This window comes from Adiantum capillus-veneris, chromosome 12, assembly GCF_014529385.1.
Source record: "Adiantum capillus-veneris isolate H3 chromosome 12, ASM1452938v2, whole genome shotgun sequence".
Lineage (NCBI taxonomy): Eukaryota > Viridiplantae > Streptophyta > Polypodiopsida > Polypodiales > Pteridaceae > Adiantum > Adiantum capillus-veneris.
The window spans coordinates 58942790-58963099 of record NC_140942.1 but is presented as its reverse complement, the minus strand read 5'-3'; the positions used below and the strand labels follow the sequence as shown (position 1 = coordinate 58963099).

Below are 20310 nucleotides of genomic sequence, written 5' to 3'. Positions count from 1 at the left end.
CCCACGTGTCAAGCATGTTGGATACATTCTTTATAGATATACATGAAACTTGCTAATTTAAGAGGAGATCAACCGCATTAGACTTTCCAAGCAAGATGAGCGTGCCACTTCAAAACACTTGACAGTTGTACATTCCTAAATCAAGTTAAGCATTTATTCATTTGAGAAAATGTGCAAGAGTGATACATCTAGGGCCTCGTCTCCCTACTAAGGTATGTACACAGTTGGAACCATTGCAACCTCTCACACATATGACATTATGTACATTGTTGCATTTGGTCCTAGGTAGATATTTTATTTTCACATTATACACATGTCAACAACATCAAGTTTTGTGATGGCTGTGATATTGTACTATGCGTTTACTTGGACAACACAGTTAGACTATGGGGCACAGGGAAATGATGTGGAAAATGTAGCAACAATTTACACTTGCATATCAACATAATACCGCATCAACAAATTTCGGGGCAAAGCCATTTAAAAAGTCGAGAGATGGCACAGTAGCACAGCACCATGCGAGATGACGAGAGATGCTCCATCAGATTCTCCATCAGGAGATGACGAGAGATGGCACCACGCGAGAGGAGAAAAACGTCACGTGCGTTTTCGTTATTTCGTAGCATGGCGTCAAGTAGCACAGCACCACGTAGTTGCCGGGGAGGAGAGAGAGAGAGAGAGAGAGAGAGAGAGAGAGAGAGAGAGAGATTTAACGTCGTAGGAGCAATCCACAGAGAGAGAGAAAGAGAGAGAGAGAGAGATGAGAGAGAGAGTCTCTACGCCTTCTCTATAAGAAGAGATACGGCCACTCATCACGTTCCGCATTGCAACCTTTGGCATCTGGTGTGCACTTTACAGCTTGGCATGCAAAACTCAAAAGCGTCAAAAGAGAGAGAGAGAGAGCTACTTTGAATCATGTTTACAATATGTTTGTCTATGCTTTGCCAGCTACTTCAAAAACATAATAGGACGACTTCTTCTCTTATGAGGTTTTGGAGAAGGCACTAGTGCTCTTCTACCCCAGTGGCAAGAAGGCTCTTGAGGTCCTATGGACGTATCTACCTTAATCGTATTGCCAAGTGTGTGCTTCTTGTCGAGGCAGAGATCGATGCCATTATCAATGACTTTGGTGATTTTGCACACACTCTTGCCCTTAAACAACATGTGCCTCATGTGACCTACACGGAAGAGTGACCACATCCTATGTAATTATTATGCACCATATGGTTTATTTCGTAACAGTAGTCGACACAAATAATCTATAGTGGTAACATTCTTTCAATGATGAGGGGCCTCGCTTGGTGTGGGGATGGAGCACCATGTTGCTGATGGGATCTCCCGTACCCACTTCGTCAAAACATGGGCAGACATAGCAAAGGGGGGAAGGCATTCGACGTCATCCTTTTATCAACCATACCCTTTTGCGGACGCGTGACCCATCTACACCAACATTTTCGCACATCGAGTATCAACCTCCCCCTTCACTATTGCCCTCTAGCAAATATGATCGCAGCATTGCAGTACAACCAAATGTAGTGGCAAAATGCAAGAACAAGCTCTCTTCACATCATAATGACAGTGGGCCTACAAATACGAACGACAATGTGGCTTGCAATTTTTTCTTTCTCACTCGAGCACAGGTAAAAATTATGGTTGGTTGCTCAATTGCATAACATAAGGTAGTGTTCCAATGTCCCGTTTTATAGTGTAATTTTCCCAAAAATCTAGCATTTTGGCATCAATATTGGCTGCCTCATTGCCTTAATCTTAAAAATTGAGATTTTGAAAATGCTTTGTTTTGAGCACTGCCAGTCACACCCATGCAGAACTTCAACTTTGATGGCTAGCTCTTAGAATAAGTCTCAAGCATTTTCTTTTGTAGCCTGCTAGTCCAATAACAAGTGACGATTTCCGTTACAGTTGTTCATAATTTACCGTAATATTATGTTCATATTTTGTGTAATTTGAACATATTCAATGTGTGGTGCTAATTTAAGGTGTTTTCTGGGGAAAATTGTTGATATTGAGCATTTTAATGTCGGCAAGTTGTGGAGCTGCAAGCGACGGCAATGGATGGAACAAGAGGGGTGACATACAGCACATACGAGGCAGTGGCAACACATGTGTGGAGGTGTGTGTCAAGGGCACGAGGGTTGAGTGAGAAACAAGAGACAAAATTGTACATAGCAATAAAAGGGAGAAGCCGATTGCAACCAGCCTTGCCAAGAGGCTACATTGGCAATGCCATCTTCACTGCCACACCCATGGCACAAGTCGATGAGCTAGACAAAGGCCCACTAAGTGTGGGCGCCCAAAGGATTAGGGAGGCCATCGCACGTATGGACGATGAATATTTACTATCAACACTTGATTATTTGGAGCTACAACCTGGCCTAGAGTTTCTTGTTCAAGGTGCCCACACCTTTCGTACTCCTAATGTCCGTATCACCTCTTGGACCCACCTTTCCATCCACGATTGTAACTTTTGGTTGGGGCTGCCCCATCTTTCTGGGCCCTGTTGGGATCTCATTTGAAGGCCTCCCTTTCATGCTTCCTAACCCCTCTGGTGGTGGTGGCCTCTCCATTTCCCTTGCCCTTGCCTCCCACCACATGCCCACCTTTGAGCAACCCTTCTACCAGTTTTGGTTGTCTCCATTGCCCCTAGTACTCTTTTTAGTATGAAATGGACATGCTAGCTTTTGTATAAGTATTTTTAGCTTGCATGGTCCTTCTCTTTATTCTCTAAGATTGATTCAATGGGCATGTGAGTTTCTCTTGTTTTAGAACACCCATGTGATTCTTCACCTTGTTTGGCTAGCCAACGCTTTACAAATTTGCCCTTACTATGCTTTTTTTTATTGAAATGCATTTTCATTATTCAAAGTTCCATTTTTGACACCTTGTTTCCAAATGCAAGAAAAGCATATCCACATGTTGCATGGAGAGGAAGAGATCTTAGGATGATTAATATTTTTCAAAAATCCTTGGATGGAGAGTATGTTGATTTGTGACATTTTGCCTTCAGCAATGGACAAGACTTTATTACATTCTAAGATTATAAAAGTATGGGAAGCATTTTATTGTCAAGAAAGATATTCCAAGCAGGAGATTATCCATGTTGACATTAGTGTGGTGTTCCTAAAACTTACATTTCTGTATGAACCATCAAAGAACAACACATGTGCATTGCTGATCTGTGGCACTTCTTCAACTACCTTTCTCACCACCTCTTCCTTAACAATAAGGGGATTCTCCTTGTAGGTCAACAAATCAGCTAGGGTAGCCCTTGTACTATCTTCCACTAGAAAAGAGAACTCAAACTCTTGCAGCTCAATTACCCATTTCTTCACCACATTTGACATGTTAATACCATTAATTAATTGTGGCAAAAATGCATAACTCGTCAAGAAAACAAAAGGCCGTGGTAGCAAGTAATGACGAAATCGTCGACAAGCAAATATTACACTGGCCATCACTAGCTCTACTTCCGATAACTTTCTCTCCGCTACCAACTTCACTCGGCTTGCACAATACACTGGCCCCATATAATGGCTGCCCTTCCCCTTTTGCAATAGCATGGCTCCAATGGCATCATCCCCTACTGATGGATTTACATAAAAAAATTTCTCCCAATCAGGAGCCTGCATGGCTGACAACCCCCCTAACACCTCTTTAACCTCTTGAAACACTTCTTCACACTTGTCATCCCATTGCAATGGATCATGCCTTGCCACTTGCTGTAATGGATAAAGAAGCTGCGAAGACAATGGAATAAACCGTGCCATGTACTTCACTTTGTGTATAAAGGTTGCCAATTGCTTCGTACTCATAGGTGATGGAAGAAGAATAATAGACTTCACCTTATCAGGATCAGCCTCAATGCCATCTGTAGCTTCTCATGGTGATCAGCCCTACTGCTATAGACACAGAAGTCATCCATAAAAGCTTTAACACAACTACCAATGAATGGTTCCAACACCCAATTTGCTCTCTCTTGATAGAAGGAAGGTCCATTTGACAACCCAAATGGCAATACTGTGTAGCAATAGCAGCCCCATGGCGTAATAAAACTTGTCTTTGTGCGGTCTTTAAGAGCAATCTTCAATTGAAAATAGCCTGAAAAACCATCACACACACTGTACCTCTCATAACCTGCCACTGAATCCAAGATCTGATCGATGAATGGAAGAGGATATGGGTTCTTCTTAGTGGCTGCATTTAAGGGTTTAAAATCTACACAAATCCTCCACTTCCCATCCTTCTTTGGACTGACTACTATTGGACTCACCCATTCTGTGGTCTCCACAGGGACTATGAACCCTGCCTTCAATAACTTGTCCACCTCTACCCGCAAGGCTTCCATTTGCTCTTGACCCATCCTTCTTAGCCTTTGCCGCACTGGCTTAGCACCTTCTTTCAGCTCTATATGCATCTCTTCGCCCTTGAACCCTCTGATCTCTTCATATGAAGTAATGAACAAATCAGGAAAACTAGCCAGCATGTGCAAATATATATCCTTCTCCATAGCTGAGAGGTCTCCACTAATCATTTGTGTCATTAATTCTTGCTTCTTTGACAACTCAATCTTGGTTTGCATCAACCCTTCAATCACTTCATAAGGCCCTTCACTTTCATCTTCAACTTCCTTCGCAAATGCGACTAAACCACACTCCTGGATTTCTTTATCCATCAAAAGAAATGCAACATCAGCATCCTCATCACTGCTGGTATTGCTATCACTGTCCTCATCTGTCACCGTGGAAGAGTCTTCATCACTAGACTCATCCTCATCTTCATAAAGCTCCTCTAATCGTTTCCTTGTGTCCATATTATAAAGCTTCTTGGTACCTGTCTTTCCATAGAGGCTAATCGTACCATGTCGCCAATCTTGAACAGCTCCCACTGCACGTAACCATGGTCTGCCCAGTATAATAGGATATGCTCCCAACCCTGCTGGCATCACATGAAAATCAACCACTGCCTTTGCATCATATGCTTCCACTTCTAAGCTCTTTACAACACCCAAGCATTTTACTTTTTGATGGTTTGCCAATCTGATCCGAAACCCTGACACCCCAGCCACTGTGAGACCCATCTTCTCAACGCATGAGTGTGTTATGACGCATATTTGGGCTCCGCCATCCACATAACCTTGTCCCAAATTTTTCCTTTTATGCCACACATCTACTATTGGACAAATGTCTGGTAGCTCATCCATTGCCAACACCTTTACTGAACCTCTCTCTGGCTCTTTCTCCATTGGGTTAACCATCCTCTTCCACTGTCGCTTTAGCTTAGGCACCATCTCTATAAGCTGTCCAAAAGTAACATCTGCCTTCCTGCTCGTCAGATCCTCCTTCAAGTCATAGCTTAATTGCCCATCCCCTAGTGGAAAATCTGAAACATGAAACTTTCGATGAGCTCTCCTTTTCCTCTTGGCCTTGACATCCTCGCCTTCATGGCTCTTTCCTTTCTTCTTACTAGGACCTAGGGAACTTCTTCCTTCCTTATCCTCTGTGGTCCTCTTCCCAATAGGCATCACTAATGTATCCTCTAGCTTTGATGTCTTCTCCAAGGTGACTACACTTAGCACTTTTGTCTTTCCCTTTTCCTCCTGGGTCAGTCCACTGGTTCCTTCATCTCCCTTAATTTCGATGCCATAATCATTTGACCTAGTTAGCACCTGTCTTGGCAATGGATACATGTCTCCCCCCATCCTTGGTGGCTTATCACATTGCGGGCTGATGTGACCCAACTCTCCACAATTGTAACAGGTGGGCGTCTGCCTCCAAAACCTACCATTGCTTTGTCCAACACCATTCCTAGGTCTTTCTTCACCTCCTGGCTGATTTGCATACCTCCCTCGACCTCGATTATTTCCCACTTGACCTAGCATGTTTAGGCTGAGATTTTTCATCAAATCTACCATTTGCCTCATGTCTTGCCTTAGCCCATCATCTTGCACTGCTATAGTGACCACTGCTGGCATAACCTGAGTAGTAACAGGAACCACTGGTTCATGATGAACCCCTGACATGCGCCCTTGTAAAGACTCTATAGGCTCAAATTCAGACCTCATTGGCAAAGACTCCACCCCTAACTGGCTCATTTTCCTCAGCTTCCACTCTTTGTTCCTTGCTACCTCTAGTGCATCCTCATATGTCCTAGGCTTCTTTAGCTCCACTCTCCAACGTATATTCTCCCAAAGACCAGCCAAGAACCTGTCCTTCTTCATCATGTCAGGCGGGGGTACCTGTGGTGCTAAAGCCTTGCACATTCGCTCCCATGCCAATGAAAACTTACGTATGTACGCATCTACTGGCTCACCTTCCTTCTGCACCAAAGCCTGTACTTCTTGCCACACCTTGTCAGGATCTTCTATCTTCACAAACTCCACTTCCAACCCTACTCGTAGATTGTCCCAACTCAACCTTACAGGTGGATCAGCCACACGCCACTCCTCTTCAAATGCTTTAGACCAAACTTGTGCATCATTCTTCAAACAAATTTGGAGAAGGCGTAACATCTGCGCAGGGTCATGAATCTGGTTGCTAATGCAGGCAACCTCCATCTTTTCCAAAAATTCTTCCACATCTTCATCACTTCTTCCATGAAACTCCGGATAAGAGAAAGCCATGGCTACCCAAGCTACAATGCTTTGAGAACCCCTTTGAACACACGTGCAAGAACCCAAAACTTTTTACTACCCAATCCCCACAAACCTCAATGGAGCTCAGCTTTAGATGAGAACAAACACATGCACATCAAATGAGTTTTCATAGTTGATCATCAGAATTACAACAGGCAAAGGACATTCCAGGATCTCTCTCAATCTTCTTGGCCCAAACATAAAGACTATGCGCTGCTGGAAAAAGATCTTCCTGGACACATGAACATTAATCTGAATTCTTTGAGTTAAATGAAAAGGAGTGAACTGAGGGCCATTTTGATCATCCATTAAAGCCAACCATGAAGCTCCCAAGAAGGCACACCTGACTCAACCTCTGATTTTGCCAAAATTTCAGCAGCATAACAGCATAAATGGCTCAAAATACCAAAAAACCAGCCGTCATAACTTGGGAAAATTTCGACAGAGTTTCCCCAGAAGTAGAGCAGTAGGAACCCAAAATATAGACTGTCTATGTATGCATAAACTGTCCACAATAGAACCCGAGCATCAAGTAGGACTCACTAGTACATAGCCTATGGCGAGGTTACAAAAAGGGTGCTCCAGCTACCTGTATCACCGAAAGGATCTCCACATTTGAGAATCCCCCAGCTCAATAAAAACCTCACGGTATCGACCCTCACACGAAGGCTAATGCAAATCGCGTATAGTCAAGTCTCAGAAATGACTATCTTCCAGACCAAGTCTCAGAAATGGCTGGGACTGCCAAATACAACCAAGTATGGCTCCACAAATGCGTACAATGGCAGTTTCCACAAGTAACGTACAATCCAGCAGACAATGCGCTCAAATAGGCGCCAAGTGATGCATACCCACAACAACTGCAAGTGACATCACTGCTAGTATATCACTGTACTCCAGCTACCTGTACCTGTGTGAATCACTTGTACCTGTACTTGCTCCTGTAACCTGTAATCCAGAATCTCGAAGCTTGAAGCTCGAAGCAGAAGGTACTCGAAGAAGATCCTCCGTGGGGGCGCCAAAAGAATGTGAGCGGGATGAAAACACACACAACGCCTCTATAACCACCCGACACACACTCTTGGGAAGATACACATACACACTATGGGGCACCACTCGGCTTACACAACACACCTGGCCGAGACAGGGAACACACCTCTGGAGTGAGAGGAGAGAGACTATCCACTTGCCCACTCCACACAGACACACACACACACACACACACCCAAAAAACTCAGCTCAAAAGAGGAGAATTTCTGATGTTTAGATACAATTGAGCTTGGGCCAACACCAATGGGGCAAATAGCTCACACAATATGGGTAAAATAAGCCAGATACAATCACAAAATAGAGCAGAAACTTCGCTCATAGGAGAAACTTACACAGAAAAACAGCAGGAAAAGAGTGGGGAATTTGGCAAAATGGACAGCACCATCGCGTTCGGAACGGCCCAAAACCCCAGTCTACAATGTCAAAGTGCTCAAATCCGACCTCGGATGAGCAGTTTACGGCCAAAATAGGCTCCAAAATGAGCAAAAACAGAGTTGCGGCTCCAAAATGAGCAAAAACAGAGCTGCGGCTGTTCCTCCTCTCTTCTCCACGTTTTTTCTGGTCTTCTCTCTCTTTTTTCAGTTCCCACACTTAGCTTTATTAGTTGGGCACCCTTGGCCTTTTAGATGACCTCAAACGGACCCCGAACAGGCCAAAAACTGACCTCGCAGTGCATAGTTGTCACCTTTTTGCATCATCCGCACACCTGGCACTCAGCTTTTTCCAATAATGCGTCTCGCAACCACGTGAAGTGGCCCCAAAAAGTGATCCTAATGATGACCTTTCTGCATAACTCTCACAAGAAAACACCCACGTTGTATCTGTACTTATCCACGTGCAAGTACTGACCCCGTTCGCCCTCCTGACGCCACTAGATGCCATCTGACGCACCTGTTGACCTCACGTCGTCGGCCCGCGGATAGCTTCCTCGAGAAGTTTTACGCGCTATAAACTCCTCATTATTGTAGAAAAAACATACTGGTACTGGTGATAGTGAAAATCGATGCACTATGTACACCCTGTCCTACCTGTACACATGTGGGCCCCACGTAACCACCTGGCTCTGGAAAATGGGCAATAATTTATTTGATGCACCATGCATGGGTATGAACATATGCGCAATCCCTTGCTCCAAAAAACTCCTGACAACGTCAGTTTAGCCGTAGCTAGATAGCATTAGTTTAGGGTTTCTCATAGCTTATGTATCATGAGACGGATTTTATACGTCTTTTTGAACCATGTATATTATTACATTTGTCACCGCAGTTCCTTTTGCCAATCAATTCTTTATGCCTATGGTGTTGTACAATTGTCATTATTACATTTGCCAATCAATTCATTTTGCTTATGATGTATACAATTGTCAATTTTGCAAACAATGCGTCTTGTGGGTGACTATTTTGGGTCTATTATCTACCTTTGCACTTTTTTTAAAAAGTGAATCAAGTACAATATGGTTGGTGGGTGGCAGGGCATTCAATGCCCTACCACCAAAAAAAAATTCTCTCGAGAGTCGCTATAAGCGTCGCTATTTATGGCTCTGTAGCGTCGCTATGAGCGTCACTATAGTCTTCTGTGTAAACGTCGCTATAGGCGTCGCTATATGTGTCGCTATATAGCGACGCTCTCATAGCGACGCTCGTAGCGACGGTTTTAGCGACGTCGGAGGTTATAAAAACCCAGTGTATTTCCGTCGCTAACAGCGTCACAAGAGCACACAACCTCTTGTAGTGTATATTGAAATTAATTCCCGGGTACAAGAAGAGCGTAGCTCGTATCAACCTCCCGACCACCCCCGAGCTATCTCAGTCTCAATCTCACTCTCAATCTGTGCACAATTCTCAATCGCACTCACTCTCACTCTCAATCTCAATCACAAGGCACCATCACAGTAGAATAGCCTCCTTCTGCATACGGGTTGTCTTCTTCACGTGAGAAAGTGGCTATTTTCGTCCTTTCTCCAGTCTTTAGCAAAGCGGCCCAAAAATAGGTTCGGAAAGAGACGTCCTGCATTCAAACACATAAAAACCACAAATCGCAACCCACACCCACGAGCTAGCAAATTTAGAAAGTTTTTTTTAGTCCACAATTTCTGGTCATTTTCAGCGAGCCGTAACTCCCAAACGGTTCAGAATTTGATCGGGTCTGTCTCACATGAATTTGTTCGTTTCATTAAGCTCTCTGAAAGTCATGTTAAGCGGAAAATCCATATCCTACTCAGTTTGCCCGAAAAATTACCTGCAAGTTAGCAATTTTCACAAAAACAGTCTAAAACAGCATTTTCTTAGTTTTTCTCTAATCTACGGGCTGAAACAGGCATCAAAATGCAGGAACCAATAAAAACACAAAGAAGAAATATTTTTCCTTGTGTTGAGGACTACAAGTGCTTCATACAAAACGTTCCCAAATTTTGACCATAGTACCCTCGAAACTGGCTCCCGAGGGGTGTCCTGGGTCAAAATTTCAAACTTCACGAGAACGATTAGAATGAAGTCCTACACTGTGGAAAAATGCTGGAATGAAAAAAATTTACTCCAAACAAAAATATTTATCAAAACTTTGCAGAATAAGTCCTATTACAAATGAAGCCCCATTTTGGGGGGGGGGGGGAGAGAGAGAGAGAGAGAGAGAGGACCCTAAAGGTGATGTGGCTATGTTTGTGTGCATCCAAGGTGATGCATGTCACCTCAGACATGGTCTCATACTTCGATTTAGAAAAAGGTGTATAACATTATGCTAATGTGGATAAAAAACTTTAGGGTATTGACTCGTAAACATGGATGAAAAGTATTCCTCTTGTACTATATAACCCAATAGGGCTAGATTTGGAAAGCTCTATGCACTTTTCTTTGCAGTAAAAACGGAAGGATTCTCTCTAGAGGCGTTATCCTTAAAATGCCCTTGTCAAATGAGGGTTGTCCAAGGAAGTTTAATTGTCTTCACTCATTCACAAAGACTATATCTCCATACTTGCACTCACTTTCTTGAAATGAACTTAATGCATGTCGTTCTCGTAGACGACGGCTAAATGTTTTAGTTTTATTAGTGGTTGAACACATCTTCAGTTTGTCATCGTTACCATGTTTGATTTTTTCATCCACCATGGGTGCCGAGATGTGTGATGCTACATGATGCCAAAGATAGCAACAACTATAACAAAGATAGCAAGACTTTATTGCTGCAAAAATTTAATATTGTTTACATTCTAAAATTACAAAAGTATGGTAATCATTTTATTATCAAGAAATATATTCCAAGAAGCAGATTATCTATATTGACATTATTCTGGTGTTGTTAGAACTTACATTCTTGCCATTCATTCAGATTTCTTTCACTGCTCATTTCTCTTATAATCTTGATCTTTGAGGCCTTGATCTCGGTCAACAAGAATTACTATAGATGTTATGATTTCAATGTAGTTGTAAAGATCAACTTGGACTTTAACTTAGACCATGCATAAATTAGATGGTATGATATTATACCTATGATTGGATGTGTGTGTGTGTGTGGCAAAGAGAGAGAGAGAGAGAGAGAGAGAGAGACTCAATGTAGATGAGTCGGATCACTCCTTCCCTCAATTGAGGATGGCCTTTGTCTTGTGCACCAACTCTTATGGCATGTGCACCATCTCTTTTCCATTCATAGCATATGTGTCATAACCCATGTGATAGGCCATTTGATATCAAGTGTAGATTCGCACCTTAGGATGATGATGTATATGGTGATGTTCTACCCCTTGATGTCATCCTCTATTAGTGCCTATAAGCTACATTCACATGTAGAATATATTTTGTAGGACAAAGGCCTCTACAAGAAAAGAATATCAAGGATGAATTACTAAAAAAATTCAAATCTGGATGCATAGATGAAGAAGAAGACAAGTTGCAAGGAAAGGTGTAGTAGAAAAATGAAGAATTGACATATTGTGTGAATATGAGATGTGAGTGATCCTTGGCCTCATGCTTGAGTCTTTTTTGGGATAGCTCAAAATCTTGGTCCAAGGTGATTCATTGTTTGTGGGGAGAATTCTTAAAAGGAAAAGGGTAGTGTGTCCATGGTGGGAAAGGGTTTGACGGAAGGTCGACTAGTGTACTATGTTGTATGTAACCCTAAAGATAGGTTGGGGAGCCTATAAGAGGAGGGGGTTGGGTGCAAGAAGGAACACAAGTAGCTCCCCTATCCTTTCAATGGTATCAGAGCTCATACGCATGTGATAGTGGCCCTTGAGGCCAATTCTAAGACTAATGCCTTACTTTGTCTGGAAAAACTATGGCATGAAACTAGTCTTGTCACATAGAAAATGCATTGGTGAACTAGATTTTTTTGGCTATATGTGGTACCAGAAATGCGTACCAAATCATGCTCAGTGTTTTATGATATAGAACCAACCTTCAATGAGGTCTATAGTGACAAGAATGGGTGTTTCTTCAAGGATTCCGTCATTGTGCTATGAGCATGTTTTTTTAAAGTTCTTTTGGGACGAAAATTGGACGTAAATCCAAGGTACATGAGGGATAATGAAGATCACCATAGGTGCAACAATACTACAATCAACACATCCAATCTCATGTGGTTGTAAAGAAAAAGCCTTACGATTTTGATGAAATTTTTCTAAAACGCCTCTTCTCTTCTTGTGTTAAAAATTCCCCACAATGAACCTTTAGTTATTTTGGAGATTCCATTATGAAATTGTGTCCAATTCTTTTTGAATCCCTAAGATTTTGTGTTGCAAAGAGGTTTCTTCTAGATTTTCCCTAGAATTTGATGGTAAAGACAAGGCCACTGGTCTTACTTTCTTTGCTACAATTTTCTACTTGGTCCCTACTTACACTTCTAGTCCTTCATTGACGTTGAATCCTTTCTCCTTTTCAAAAGACTTAGTATCATTTCATACATTTTGAGAGTGAACACTTTCATAATATGCCTTCTATCAATGGTCACCTATGCCCCACAGAGATGCCTTTTAAAGTTTTTGGTAGCTCTAATCATCCAACCATGGATAGTTTCTATTGGGCACTTGCCCTTCATGTAGAGACTCTTAAACGTAATATTAATTTTGGATCCATGATCTATCAATGGAACATATAGCTCCTCATGATCACCCACATTGAACAAAGTTTTTATTGTAGTTCTTTCCCAGTGACATTTGGAGTAGTGGATTTTATCTGAGGCATCATCTTCATTATCGTCATAAAAAAATCTAACACACATACCTATTCCACAAGACTAGTAGAATCCTACCACATTATCATCACATCCCATGTCTTATACATGCATTACTGGTGACTTCCATGGCTCTCCTTTACCCTATGATTATGGAGGGATAGACTCAACAAGAGTCTTCATCTTTCTTTTCATGATATCTATAATATTCTCATGGGAATCACGCTTAGCCATGCCAAGAGCTTCACCCATAGTAAAATCAACTTTACCATTCAAAATCCTTTCCTCCAAATATGCTTTAAATTTTTAGCAACTTCAATGTTTGATTTTAACGTATAAGTAGGATTTTTCTCTTTTTGTTTTCCGTGATCTTTTGTCTTTTCTATAGATACCTCCTCCATTGGAACCTTGGGAGGGGGAGGAACCTACAACGAAACCTCCTTAGAAGGTCGTGATTCTTCCTTCCTCCAGCTCTTGTTGTTCTCAAGTTGTTCTCTTTAAAATAGAGAGTCGTTCAATCCCATTCTCATGCCTCCATTTCTCTTTCACAATTTCTTTGTTGGTATATCATTTTGTGAGATAATCATGCACCAAAAAAGAGTCCAAGATCATCCCATGCGCGCCAACCTATTGTGAGTTTTATGCAATCACCGTCTTTATGTAACACTTGTTTAGTATGCCATATGTGAATCTGTGATTGAGACAGATTGGTCTCAAATAGGTTTATGCATTTTTTTAATTATGAATCGCAGGTTTTGTCTTGCTTCTCTCCATAGTGGTTGCAGAGAATTTAGTCATTTTTGACTTGATGTATGACATCTGTGGATGAGAGATTAACTCTGTGTTTTGCTTATTGCTGAAACATCTTCATTGATGCATTTTACTCACATTGTTTGTGTTGTCCGACAAGGTATGTACACAGATGCAACAATACATCTGTTTTCACACATATCACACTATGTACATCATATAATTTGGTCCCAAGTAATGAAAGGATTGAGAGTGAGGTAGATATTATAGCTACATTATGCATGTGCCATGGCACGATATACACCCCCTCTAAACCTGAACATCTTCCGACATGTGCCACACATACCATATGCAGGTTCATTCTTTATTTAACTCAACATACATATTGATCTTTATCTCCTCTTCTTTTGAATAGTTTGATTCCTTTCCGTGCAACGGAAATCTTCATTTCTATCCCATTCAACTCATACAAGGTATAAATTGCATTAACATGTCCATGTTTAACCACATAAGGACCAAGCCATCTCTTTGAAATCTTTCTTATTGTTGAGCGTTGGTTATCAATACTATTTTCATACACCAACACCCAATCACCTTCCTCAATAGCTCTAGGTCTGAGCATGTGCATTTTATCAAATCCATCCTTATTTATCAACCTTACATCTCCCAATCATGCTATTGCAATCTCAATATCTTGTGTTCTTCTTTCTAATTGTTGTATGCACAAAGCAAGAAGGTCCTCCCTACTCACTCCATTGTCCCAAGGCAATACATTCCATGTAGGAATTACATCCTCAATTGGCATTATGTTCTTCTTTCTAATTGTTGTATGCACAAAGCAAGAAGGTCTTCCCTACTCATTCCATTGTCCCAAAGCAATACATCTCATGTAGGAATTACATCCTCAATTGGCATTATAGTTTTTAACCATACATCACTCACAATGCATATAACCAGTAATTGATCTATGACTTGTACAATTAGCGCATAAAACATGAGGCAATGACCCAGGCCCCTCTCCCAATTTTCCTTTGTAAGCCTTAGCCAACGCTTTAATGATAGGAGGATGCCCATGTTCCGATTTACCATTCCTTTCAGGATTGTATTTAGTAGTGAGAGCGAGCTTAATGCCCAACCTAGAGAGAAACTCCCTAGCTTTGTTGGCATCCAACTCACCCCTGTAAGTTGTTACTTTCCCAACACAACTATAATGGCTAATCACATTGTCTAAGAGGCATTTACATATCCCTTTTTTTCTTTTTGTTCTTAAAGCACGAGCTTCAATCTGGTTAGTTAAATCTTTTTATGCAAGCACTCGTTTGCCATAAACCCAATGGCATTGTAACCAAACCTACTACCCACTTATAGTGCATATCCAGTGGGTATGTAGGGTGCAACCATCACGATGACGTACATTTGACAATTTTCACAACACTCCACAAAATGAGATACATCTTTATACATACCTTTCCACCAATACCTGTCTTTGATTTTAGTAAAGGTGGCCCACACACATTTGTGTCTAGCATAAAGACTCTCATGAAACTTTTTTATAAGATCCCTTTTAGAGCCCTCAAGAAATTTTCCACTCAAGATTTTGTATGCAAAGCAAGCAAAGAGTTACTATCTAAATGCTTCACTTATTACTAATAGGAATTTAAGCTAATATAGTTAACTAAATCAATGGGCGCTATTCTTCTTACGCAATTAAGTTTGAGGATTACTTACCGTCAAAGACAATAATCAAGTCCATGATAGATGACATGATTGTATAAGATGTGCTTGTGGATCATATCAAATAACAATACACATTGATTTCATCTTTGGGTTCTTGAAGAACCTAGTAAGATGACAAAAAGATTTATGTCGTTTAGTCACCTCAATGCTAACAATTTTTTTGCGTACCTTTTTTAATGTAGCATTTTCACTATTCCAAGGGAAATGTTTCTTTTAGTCACCTCAATGATCAATGGAATCCCATTTCTTTGTTTTGGATGCTTCCACTAGTATCCATCTTTTAAAAAGTATCCATAGGCTTTTCTTTGTATTCTTTTGATCTCTTGATCTATCCACCCTTGTTGCCTTGTCGAAGTGCTCAGATAACGTCCAATGAAAAACCAATCTCCTTGATATAGGTCCTTTGTAAATGACTCAAGTGCATTTGATAGGCAAACATGATCACCCATTGCATGAAAGTTATGATAAAACCTTGTGCCTACACCATCACCCTCAATGACAATTTCTTCTTCATTTTCATATCTTTCTTCGGAAAGCATATCCTCAACTAAATTATATTTTCTTGCAATGTGCTTAAATTTAGGATTCAATGACTTTATGTAGGCAATTCATCTCGATATAGCAATGTCAGGAGTTGAGTAGCTCGTGATCATGCAAGAAGGGGTAGCCAATCAGTCTTCAATTACATTTGTAGCTATCCAATACTCTTTATCACATTTCCGTCTTCACTATTACATTTGCACCTATCAAATACTCTTTACCACATTTTAGGTCTATAACACCTCTCCATAGTTGCCTTTTCACTTGTGGATAATTGCGTTGACAAGCACTTAGGACCTTTGCTGCAAATCTCACTATGTATCGCTTACCATCTTCATCATCTTGGCCAATATCAGGTCCAATTCCTGTGGGGCTAGTATCCACTGTCACAATAGCATGTCTTCCAAATTCATAGTTTACTTTCCTCAAAGTGCAATAACTTCTTTAATTTTCTCATGGCATGGGTATGCATTTCTTCCATTGGAATTTTTGGTTCTTTCTCAATAAATGATACAAAGGTTATTACATGCGCATAATGTGGAATCCAAAAAACATAAAACACATATGCACAAAAACATTCAATCCTCAGTCACATTTATACATTTCTCTTTCATTCTTTGAATTACAACAATTTTTGCAAGACAAGGCCTTCTGCCATATGGACCGCACACATGTCCTACAAGAAGAACTTTGTTCACACTAAACACTAATTTTTCCCCAGACAAGGTAAGGTTCATCTCTTCCAACCTTGACAAGATCTTATCATAGTCATTGTTTGATATGATTTTCCACATACTTGCGACACCCCCTCAAGTCTAGAGCCACATCTATATCATCTCCTCAACAAAGAAATTTTGATTATCTTTCACGTCCCCTATAGTCACCCTTACATTCAGACAAGCTCCATGTGGCTCCCTTGATGATTTTTTTGTTGCACGGATCATCTATCCATGATTTTTGATTGTCCATTTGCCTTTTTGATATAGACTCTTTGACATGAGGTTAATTTCTAAGCCATGATTTTCCTTTTTTGTTTTACTCCTCGCCTAGACTTGTAGCATCCAACAATAGTTTCATCACCTTGCTCTCCATAGACCTATACTCTTTGTGCATTCAAAGTCTCTCCTTCACCCTATACATGGATAGATTCAGTAAGAGACTATTTCTTTCTCTTGGTGATATCAATTATTTCTTCATGGCTCTCTCTCTTTGCTATGCCAAGGACCTCACCCAAGGCAAATTCCGCCTTCCTGATCAAAATCCTCTTTTCCCAAACCTTTTTGAGATCAGTTTCTGCCTCTATATCAAATTGAAGTTTGTAGGCCGAACCCTTTGCTTTACGTTTTGTTGCATCCTTCTTATTTTCTTTACAGTCTTCTTGCATAGGCACTCCAGGGACAGGCATCCAGTGTGGGGAAACTGATCTAGGAGGTGCAGTGTCATTTCTACCTCCACTCCTTGTGGCCCATTTTGAAGGCCATTCATCCCCATTCTCACGCTTGTGTTTCTCTTTGACAACGGCCTCATTGGCTTGAAATTTGGCAATTTACAGATGCATTGACAAAGAGTGCCTTGGTAGTACTAAGTGTTCTCACACACAGCTCTACCACAAGTTCCCCCTAAGAGTGATGCGGTGAACAATAGGTGGCACATAATGTATAGGGAAGTTCCATGCCCTGAGGAAATGATCATTCCCCAAAGAGGAAAGCCCAAACCTTTTTGGAAAGCTTCATATTTATCACGAGACAATGCCTCTATGAAAATATATGCAAGGTTGTTTTGTGTCGACACATAAGACAAGCTGATCTCTCTTGCTAAGAGCCTCTCCCTGACCTAGTGGTAATGCACCTTAATGTGCTTTGTGCAAGCGTGAAAAGATGGGTTCCTTGCAATCACCAATGCAGTCTGACTTTCAGTGTAGATGGTGTTGGTAGTTTCATGTCCAACACCCAAATCAGCCATAAGGCGTCTGAGCCATACACACTAATTTATAGATTTGAAGATTGCTTGGTACTTAGCCTCACAAGTACAATTGGCCACACTAGGCTGCTTCTTACTCAACCATTAGATACATGAAGTGTCGTGCATGAAACAGAAACCACTCGTGGACACTCGTGTGTCAAAAGAACCAACACAATTTGAGTCCAAAAAAGAAGGTAGATCTTGCAACAGGGATCCTCCCTTGGGATAATGTAGACCAAGATTTAAAGTGCCACTCAAGTAGCCAAAATTCCTTTCGATAGCCTGCCAATGCTTAGACCTTGGGATTTGAATTTGCTGACCTGTGAGACTGCAAATTGAATATCCGGCCTTGTGTTGCATATATAAATAAGGCAGGCAATAGAAGTTTGGTAAAGAGTGACATTGGTAGGATCACTAGCATCATCAACACTCAATTTCAAACTCCACGGTAGTGGCAATAGGTTTGCAATCCTCAAGTACAAACTTACATAGCAATGTCTGTATGTAACTTGTCTGACACAAGACAATACCACCATCACACTGCTTAAATTGTATGCCCAAGTAATGATGCAACAGCCCCAAATCTTTCATATTGAAATTAGCAATATGTCTCTCACTTGGTCTAGTGATCAATAAATCATCCACATAGAGAATGACAATGAGAAGTACATCACCCTAACACTTTACATACAATGTGATTTCACTATAACATATACGCGGTATTATCGCCCACATTACCACAAAAAAACAAACAAATTTGTAATATGAAATTTGCCGTATGCGGAAAAGACTGCGGCAAATATTGAGGTAATGGTCTAGCGGTAAAATACGCGATAATGCCTGTGGCTATATTTCCACAAGTATTACCGCGGGATTTACTGCAAGAATACCTGCAACCTTTACCGCGTACACGTTATCGCGATCATTACCGCTGACGGGTTTATTCTAAAAAAATAGATGACCGTTTGGATTATCCTTTGCAGGACTATCCAAAAGGTCATCTATTTTTTTATTTATTTAAAATATTTTTAAAAATTATTATTAATTACAACAAAATATAACAATTGGACAATACATTGAGCCAAAAAAAGATTGATAATTTCATTTACATAAGTGGAATTACAATTGGAGGAGGTATTGAGCCAAAAAATGATAGGTATTGCATTTACATAAAGGGCAAAAAAAGCCCGCGTGTACAAAATAGAGGATGGTCATGTGGGATAGGGCAAGCGGGACCCACGTATACAAAATAGAGGATGATCATGGGGGAGATGGTTGGCATTTCACGTGGAACTCCTTGATTATTATTTGTTGTAATTATTATTAATTACAACAAAATATCACAATTGGACAATACATTGAGCCAAAAAAAGATTGATAATTTCATTTACATAAGTGGAATTAAAATTGGAGGAGGTATTGAGCCAAAAAATGATAGGTATTGCATTTACATAAAGGGCAAAAAAAGCCCGCGTGTACAAAATAGAGGATGGTCATGTGGGATAGGGCAAGCTGGACCGCGTATACAAAATAGAGGATGCTCATGGGGGAGATGGTTGGCATTTCGCGTGGAACTCCTTGACTCTGCAAAACCAAAAAAAGAAACAATTAACATTTTGTTATTTAATATTTGATATAAAATCAACGATTTGATAATTTAAATAAGATTAAACTTACATGTTGCAGACTTCTGCACGCATTTTCGAACTCCTCTCGAGAGACCATTTGATTTTCAAACAACCAACACCAAGTTTGATACTGAGTATGGTTCTCTCTATATCTCTGCACATCTTTGGTCGCGCGACTCATGGTAATGTTATACTGACAAAAAATAGCAACCAATTAATTAAATGAAAAACATTATATTTTTTACAATAAAACTAATATTTTTACTTACATATTTGTCTTTCCAAGCCGTTTTTCCTCCCAAACCATAATGCGTAGGAGTCTGATGGGATATGGCCTCAACATGACGCATATACATCCTCGCACCCGTTGCCCTTTCGTCCTCTTTCTCTTCCATAGCTGTCTCCCACTCCACCTCATGGACATTTCCTGGCCGATAGCTGTGCTCTGGAAACTCCATTGTCTTCTTTGCAGCTCTCCTCACACTAGATTTTTTGTTCTTGAGAAATATGTGCATTAGCTTGTGTGCTTGACTTGTACACTGATTACTGTGTGCATTGGCTTGTGTAATTGGCTTGTGCACACACTAATTAGTGTGTACATTGGCTTGTTTAATTGGCTTGTGCACACACTAATTAGTGTGTGTTAACATACACTAATTAGTGTGTGCATTGGCTTGTGTAATTGGCTTGGGCACACACTAATTAGTGTGTGTTAACATACACTAATTAGTGTGTGCATTGGCTTGTGTAATTGGCTTGGGCACACACTAATTAGTGTGTGCATTAGCTTGTGTAAATGACTTGTGCACACACTAATTAGTGTGTGCATTG

General features: G+C 40.7%; 2 pseudogenes; both read left to right on the top strand.

Moving 5' to 3' along the window:
• The first annotated feature begins 523 nt into the window (after positions 1-523).
• On the top strand, positions 524-1847 carry LOC147445792 (shikimate O-hydroxycinnamoyltransferase-like; annotated as a pseudogene).
• Positions 1848-2036: 189 nt separating this feature from the next.
• Positions 2037-2682, top strand: LOC147445791 (shikimate O-hydroxycinnamoyltransferase pseudogene; annotated as a pseudogene).
• Positions 2683-20310: the final 17628 nt, after the last annotated feature.